This window comes from Fulmarus glacialis, unplaced genomic scaffold (genome assembly GCF_000690835.1).
Source record: "Fulmarus glacialis isolate BGI_N327 unplaced genomic scaffold, ASM69083v1 scaffold37490, whole genome shotgun sequence".
Classification (NCBI taxonomy): Eukaryota; Metazoa; Chordata; class Aves; order Procellariiformes; family Procellariidae; genus Fulmarus; species Fulmarus glacialis.
The window spans coordinates 221-6,779 of record NW_009190256.1 but is presented as its reverse complement, the minus strand read 5'-3'; positions in this window follow the sequence as shown (position 1 = coordinate 6,779).

Below are 6,559 nucleotides of genomic sequence, written 5' to 3'. Positions count from 1 at the left end.
GCACCAGCAGAGGGAGTGAGCCTCAAAGGCTACGGCCTACTGGTGAGGGAAAGTTTTGACCTGGATCGAGGAAACTACGCTGAGGATAAGGTAGGTGTTCTTGCTAGCTAGGCCCCTCTTAAGTGGTCTTCTAGGTTAGATGGTATGAGCTACAGGACATTAAAGACTAAGCAATGTGTACATTTACACGTGCAGCAATTTAAGCAGACATGGCAGAGATGAAGAGGAGGAGTGGAGGAGTGTGCTCATGAGTTACCCTACTGAGAGAAGAGGTCTACGTGCAACTCTGAGGTGTAACCTTGCAGCTAGTTTACCTCAAACTGGTGAAAGCGTGGGGATGAAAGGTTTTGTGAGGGTGAAGGAAATCCTCTGCGATAGCTGAAGTTTAGGAGGAAAGGGGCAGCCTTAGTAATGATAAATCCAGTAGAACATAGTCATGTCTGGCAGTAAGTGAGGGTCACCCACTACCAACTGTTCTGGTGATACCTACATCAGTTCCATTTACACATCACTGCTGTCTAACCTAAGCCTGTGCACACACCGGAGGCTTATTTGAGTGCAGATTTGAGTTGAAACTCTGATTTTTTTACTTTTTGCCTCTCTTTAAGAGGCTACCTATGTTCCATCATAGTAGATACCTGCAAGTAATCTCTTGGCAATGGAATCAGCATTACAAAACCAGCAGCAGAAACAGAACAAACAGCTATGGATTCCTGGAATACGGTTGGTCAAAGTGGCAATTCAAGGAAGGAATCCTACTGCAGCCAGGAAAAATTATGACGCATCAACTGAGGAGGTAAAATACATTCTCAGAACCCCAGAGCTGTCACACTACTTTTCTCTGGTGAGCCTCATCTTTGCAGCCCTTTGAATTATCTTCCTAGCCAACCTCCTCTCCCCCCCTTTTTATACAGTGAATGCCTTCACAAAGAGGTCTCACGTCAGCTAATGGCTGTATGGCTGTAACTAGACTTGCCCGAATCAATCCTGCCATGACTATTTGTCTAACTGCTGAAAGAGATACAATATTCTGAACAACACTTGACAAAATCTTAAGGCTTTAGCACAAGGAGCTGTGGCTAGAAAACTGCCATAAAGTTTTCGCTCCATTGCAACTTCTTTATCTCTTGTATTTAGTGTCCAGGAAAGGCTTTCTAGAAATGCTATTCAGCATGAAGGTCACTAGCGTTAGTCCCAGCTGAAATGCCGAATACAGTCCGCCTTCTGAGATAAGCTAGAGGTATGTGCTGCTGTTGGAAGAGATATCTAACTCCATATAGTATGTTTAAGTTGCCATTTACTTTGCAGATAAAGGATTAAATGCTATTAAAAGGTAGAAGCATTTACAGGCCTAGAATTCAGTAATCAAGTCTATTATTTCACTGCAAAACAAAGACATTAAGTAAAAGCTACCCCTTTAAACACCATACATGTCCAGCTCTACTGTTTTGTTGTGAGAAACAGAATCAAGCCGGGGGTGGGCTGCAGGATGTTGTGGGACAGAGTAAAGCACAGGTCTTTTAGCCAATTCTGGAACTGTGGGCAAGGTAGGTCGCTTGTTCAGAATTCACAAAAAGAGCCTCACTTCGAGCCGTTTACATAACTCTTACAAGTTTTTGACTTTTTTTCTTTTTTTTTTAGGTAAATGTTTCCAAACATAGAAACTAAAAAAACAAACTATAAAGAAAAATTAAACCAGGCTGGCCAATTTTGGCATTCAAAGAGGATACAATATGAAATATAGGCATACTGAGATTTAATAATTTTAAGATGTGGAAAGTAAAGGGCTCCCAGTAAGCACAACTGGGTTTGTTTGTAATGTCCATATCTCGTTAAGAGTTTTGCTTACAAAGAACCTTCAATGTGCAGCAAAGAGAGCTTTTAATTCTTTGGGCTCCCTACTTACTTGTTGCTTAAACAGGGAGAAAAAACAATTAAAAACATAGACCCACAATGATAAGAAATTACTGTATGTCGTTTCTCGGGTTTTCTGATGGTAAATAGAAAAATACCCATGGTTTATAGCAAAATGGGAGTACCTCATAATTAAAAGCCTAAAAAGACTGAAGAATAGTTCATCTGTTAGTGATAACACATGGCAAACTAATGAATAGTGCTGTGCATCTGAAAACGGGTTTGTAAGCCCTGCTCAGAACACACCTGTAAAGCCTGATGGCAAGTGTAACCGTCTTCACGCATAGCTGCAAAACCAAACTAGAGGGACTGAAAACATGTCTGTACTTACTCCGTCTCGAGGCTCTTGAGGTCTAGGATGGCCCTAGTGCGAGGGAGCACAAGCCCTGAAACGACCTAACCGGCTCCCAGCCCTCCCATGGTGACCCACAGGAGCAGCCTGGGGAGGACAAGCCCCCATCAGCCGTGTCCCAGCACAAGCGTCCCTGGGCCGTGACACAGAGCTGGCTCAACACTGCCGAGAGGCCCCTCCAGCCGGCCTCTCCTCCAGTTGGAGCCGAGGATTGTTTTACAACCCATTGCCGATTCAGCAGGGCCATGGGGCACTTGATGAATTCCCGCCTCCGAAGAGGACGTGACTTGCCCAGGGCCACAGAGAGACCGTGCCAGAACTGGGATCAGGACTCCGCAGTCCCCAGGTGCCAGACACGTGCTTGCCTTAAAACTGAGCACTTCATCAAACCGTAAAATCCAGCCAGATGGTGACTCTTTGCTATTATCTGGACCGGTGCTGGGAGGCTTAACGTGTGCAAGGCACGGGGAAGATCTGGATTCCAGTTTCTGTGTCTAAGGCTCAGAAGCCCAGAAAACAGATCCATGATTTAGACCTAAATGCTGCTAGAAACTTGAACATGTTTGAACCCACGTTCTGACTTCAGTCCATCCTTCTCATGAAATGTTTCCATCTCAGCCTGAACCCACCGGTTTCGGTGGGGAAGTTCTTTCTTTGGGAAGGGGCAGAGAGGCGCAGGAGTAAGAACTGGCTACTTCGTCAACCTTATTCTGCCCTGTGTACATGGCCCCAGTCAGATTCTCTTCTTCCAGGTAGTAAAGCCTGCATGAATCGGCCAGTGGATCAGTTTTGCCTCTCGGCAGTCGTTTAAGAACTTAGTGTATGGACCCAGGAGGCAAATACACCCTCTCTGCCTTCCTTCCATACGTATGAACACATGTCTCAGAACACCAGAACTCTCAGTTAAACTCTCCAAACCCAGGTCAGAGCCAATACAGAGATTTTTTGCAGTTGGAATTTTTAAAAACTGGTTTATATGGCTTCATTCCTATCTTGAAGTCAGCAGCAAAGATTTCTGTTGGCTACCCTGTGAACGGACTTGGGCCTTTGTTCCATCTTCAGAAAAATCCTTCCAAGCTTGTGAGCAGGCCGTTGCTCTTTGTATCTTGCTGCTGGGGGAAAAGAAAAACAACTATGTATTTCTCCTAATTACAGTTACTCCTTTATTTGTGTATTTCCTGAGACAGGTATCTCTGAGGTGGTTCCAATGACCATGTACTTTTTCCAATAGCTTCATTGTGCATGTCTTTGTCCCCTCCTCCCAGTCAGTATATAAACAGCATGTTAGTTCCAAATCAAAAGCAATTCCCTGCTGCTAACTGCAGCGGAGCCTTTGTCTTTCATTAGCATGAGTTTTGGGAGCTACTTGACCTATGCATATGCTTTACCATTCCAGACGCTGCATGGTAGTTATTGTCCACTCAGACTTAGTAAACAAAAACACACTGTAAACAGAAAAATAACTCAAAATCTAAGAAAAGAAATCAGTGTGCTAAACGGTGAAGTTCTAATTTTGTGCTAAAATTATGTTCTAATAATGGAAATGGCTTTCCCTTGAACTCCTAATGGATTGGAAACTTAACTCTGCATTCAGGCCTCACCCTGCCAGTCAGAGGCAGGCGCTGAAGGTAATTCTCCGTGCTCCAGGCGGATCAAAAGAAACTCATTATCAGTCGGTCATCTAAAAGGGTATGACAGCTTCACATCCAGTTGTTCAGCAGCTTAGATGCAGTCTGGAATGGATCTCTTCTGTGTCTGTTGTCTATAATAGCTTTTAGGGCTGGCTCTTCTTCCAATACACAGTACAAATCCTCTGGTAACTAGTACCAGCCACACACAACAAAAGCCAGCTAGATCTGGTGTAAGCTCAGAAATCAATGTCTGCTTGCCCTTTTCTCATACTCAAATCAGCAAGAATCTCCCGGGCTGAGCGTTCTGGGCAGCAGCCCTGGGGGCAGGGGTTCTTCTGGACTCCTATGGACACCAATACTACCCAGAAGAGTGAATTCCCTTCCTCCGTGCAGACCGAAGCTGACCAGTGTGAACGAGGTGTTTTCGCTGGTCCCGTTTGGCAACACTGGCACTGCACTTCTCCATGAACCCGAAAACCGGAGCTGAGCAACATTCCTTTCACAACCATTAATAAAAACAGATCATTTAAGGCTGACCTATGCTCATCTTCAACAAAACTTGTCTTCAGGCTTGTCTACAGTTACAGCAAGCCAGCTGCAATTCATGTTACTTTTCTTTCAAACTAGAAGGAAGGTACCCCCCTGCCCGGTGCACGTGCAATCCATCATTTGCATGCCTCAGCTCTTCTGCTCGTTTTCTCCCAGATACCTGCATATGTGCCTGCCCTAGCCACTTTGTCTCGGTGCTTGTGTCAATTAAAGCCTTTTGAAGGAATCGGTGCACGTGTTTACCTAGGCAGCCTTTTGATGTTCCTCTTCCAGTTCCTGCATCTGTCAGCATCACGCTGCCCAAGCACATACACAGAGTTGATTCCAGAAGTCATGTCAGCTTACCCCATATCCTGTCCTTCACCTATACGTATAGCTTCCTCAGGGGTGTTAATATATGTAAAATAAAATTAACGTGTCCTGTTCTGACAATAAAGATGAGTAAGTGGGAAAGAGAAGCCAATACAGAAGTAAGACCCCTCTCTGTTTCTTCCACGGGATTTGCCCAGCAGATGAAGATAGTGGAAACAGAGGAATAGAGCTGGGAAGGAGGGTGGACAGAAGTGTGGGTTCATTCTGAGAGGAGGAGGCTGCTGGCTCAGGCAAGTAAGAAAATATGGAACCACTCACAGGCTGCAGCCACTGCTAAAATAATGAAGTGTCACTGCGTGTTTGGCTGCTGCCAGCAATCTTACAATCTGCGCAGAGATACATCGGATGCAAAAGGATCCCCTGAGTCACTGAACTCGGATCCCTGGTATTGCAGACAACTGTTTTATATGACTCCTTTCACAAGCCATTCACACTCATTCCTAAAACTAATGCAGGTTCTTGTCACTGGTAGTCTCTGGGAAAACTCCTCTAGAACTTCAGCCTAAAGTTGCCTTGGATGTTCTAGCTAAATTAATAGATAACAGTTTATACTTTTTTGTTCCTGTGCCAATGGTTTTCTTTTGTTGAAAAAGCTCTTCTTGGTGTTTACCCCTGAAATATTTATGTTAGAGTCTAGTACAAGCACAAGGAGCTTTTTATGGCAAGAAAAGTTTGTGTCGCAACCTATTGGCACAATCGACTGCAGAGTGGAAGATAGTCATAGAAACGTGTTTTTGAAAGAGCTCAAATTATCTGGGTGATAAGCGGGTATGAACCGTCACGCTTCCGCTCTGCCTCTGCTTTGCTAAACCATCAAAAGAAAGTCATTATCAGTCAGTCACCTAAGAGGATATGACAGCTTCACATCCAGTTGTTCAGCAGCTTAGATGCAGTCTGGAATGTGTCTTCTGTTCCCTTGATGACCCTGCTCTTCTCGCCATGCATCAGCACAAGTTTGTATTCTTTCTTGAATAAAGGTGTTGTTCCTTTCACAATAGCAACAAAGTCCTTCTCTCTAAAAATACATCGTCTGATGCACTGTAGGGTTATACTGTTTGTTTTATGGCTTGTAGATGTTTTGCGTAGCCAAGAACCTGGAGTGAATATCCCCAATCATACACTTTTTGCATCCTTGCTGAGACCCACCCTTTACTCTGTATAAAACCAAATCCTGCAGCCTACCTGTAAAAAGAAAGGCTAGCGACTTGCAGTGCTTCCATCTGTAAACTGCCAACCTGCAGCACAGGAGCAGATGCTCCACACTTTCAGAAGAATAAGGTACTCTTATTAAGTGTCACGTGGGATATCCAGAAGCACGAAATGCTTCTTAAAAAGGCAAGCAAAACCCAGACAAGTAGCAATGACTGAGCTGTGGAAGTACACCAGGGTGATCTGACACACTGAGGGGGGATTAGGTGAGCAGGAAGACAGCAGCATTGATGTATTCCACAAGAATGTGGGGACAGGAACTGATCTGGAAAGGCAACAAGTACCTCTGGTCTAACGGAAGTGCTGATGATGATCCTGCCCATGCATCATCACCTATAGAGAACGTACATCTTTGCATCACGTAAAAGAAGCGCTAAAGCCTCTAGACATCCAGGCTGCACTAAATCCCACCTTCACACCCGCCTAGAAAGAACATATCCCTACATTCACACATCCTGTATTTTTATTTTGCTTATCCCTGGGACATCAACAACACGGAAGCAGCTCCCTGAAGCTTTAAACTGGCGAAGAC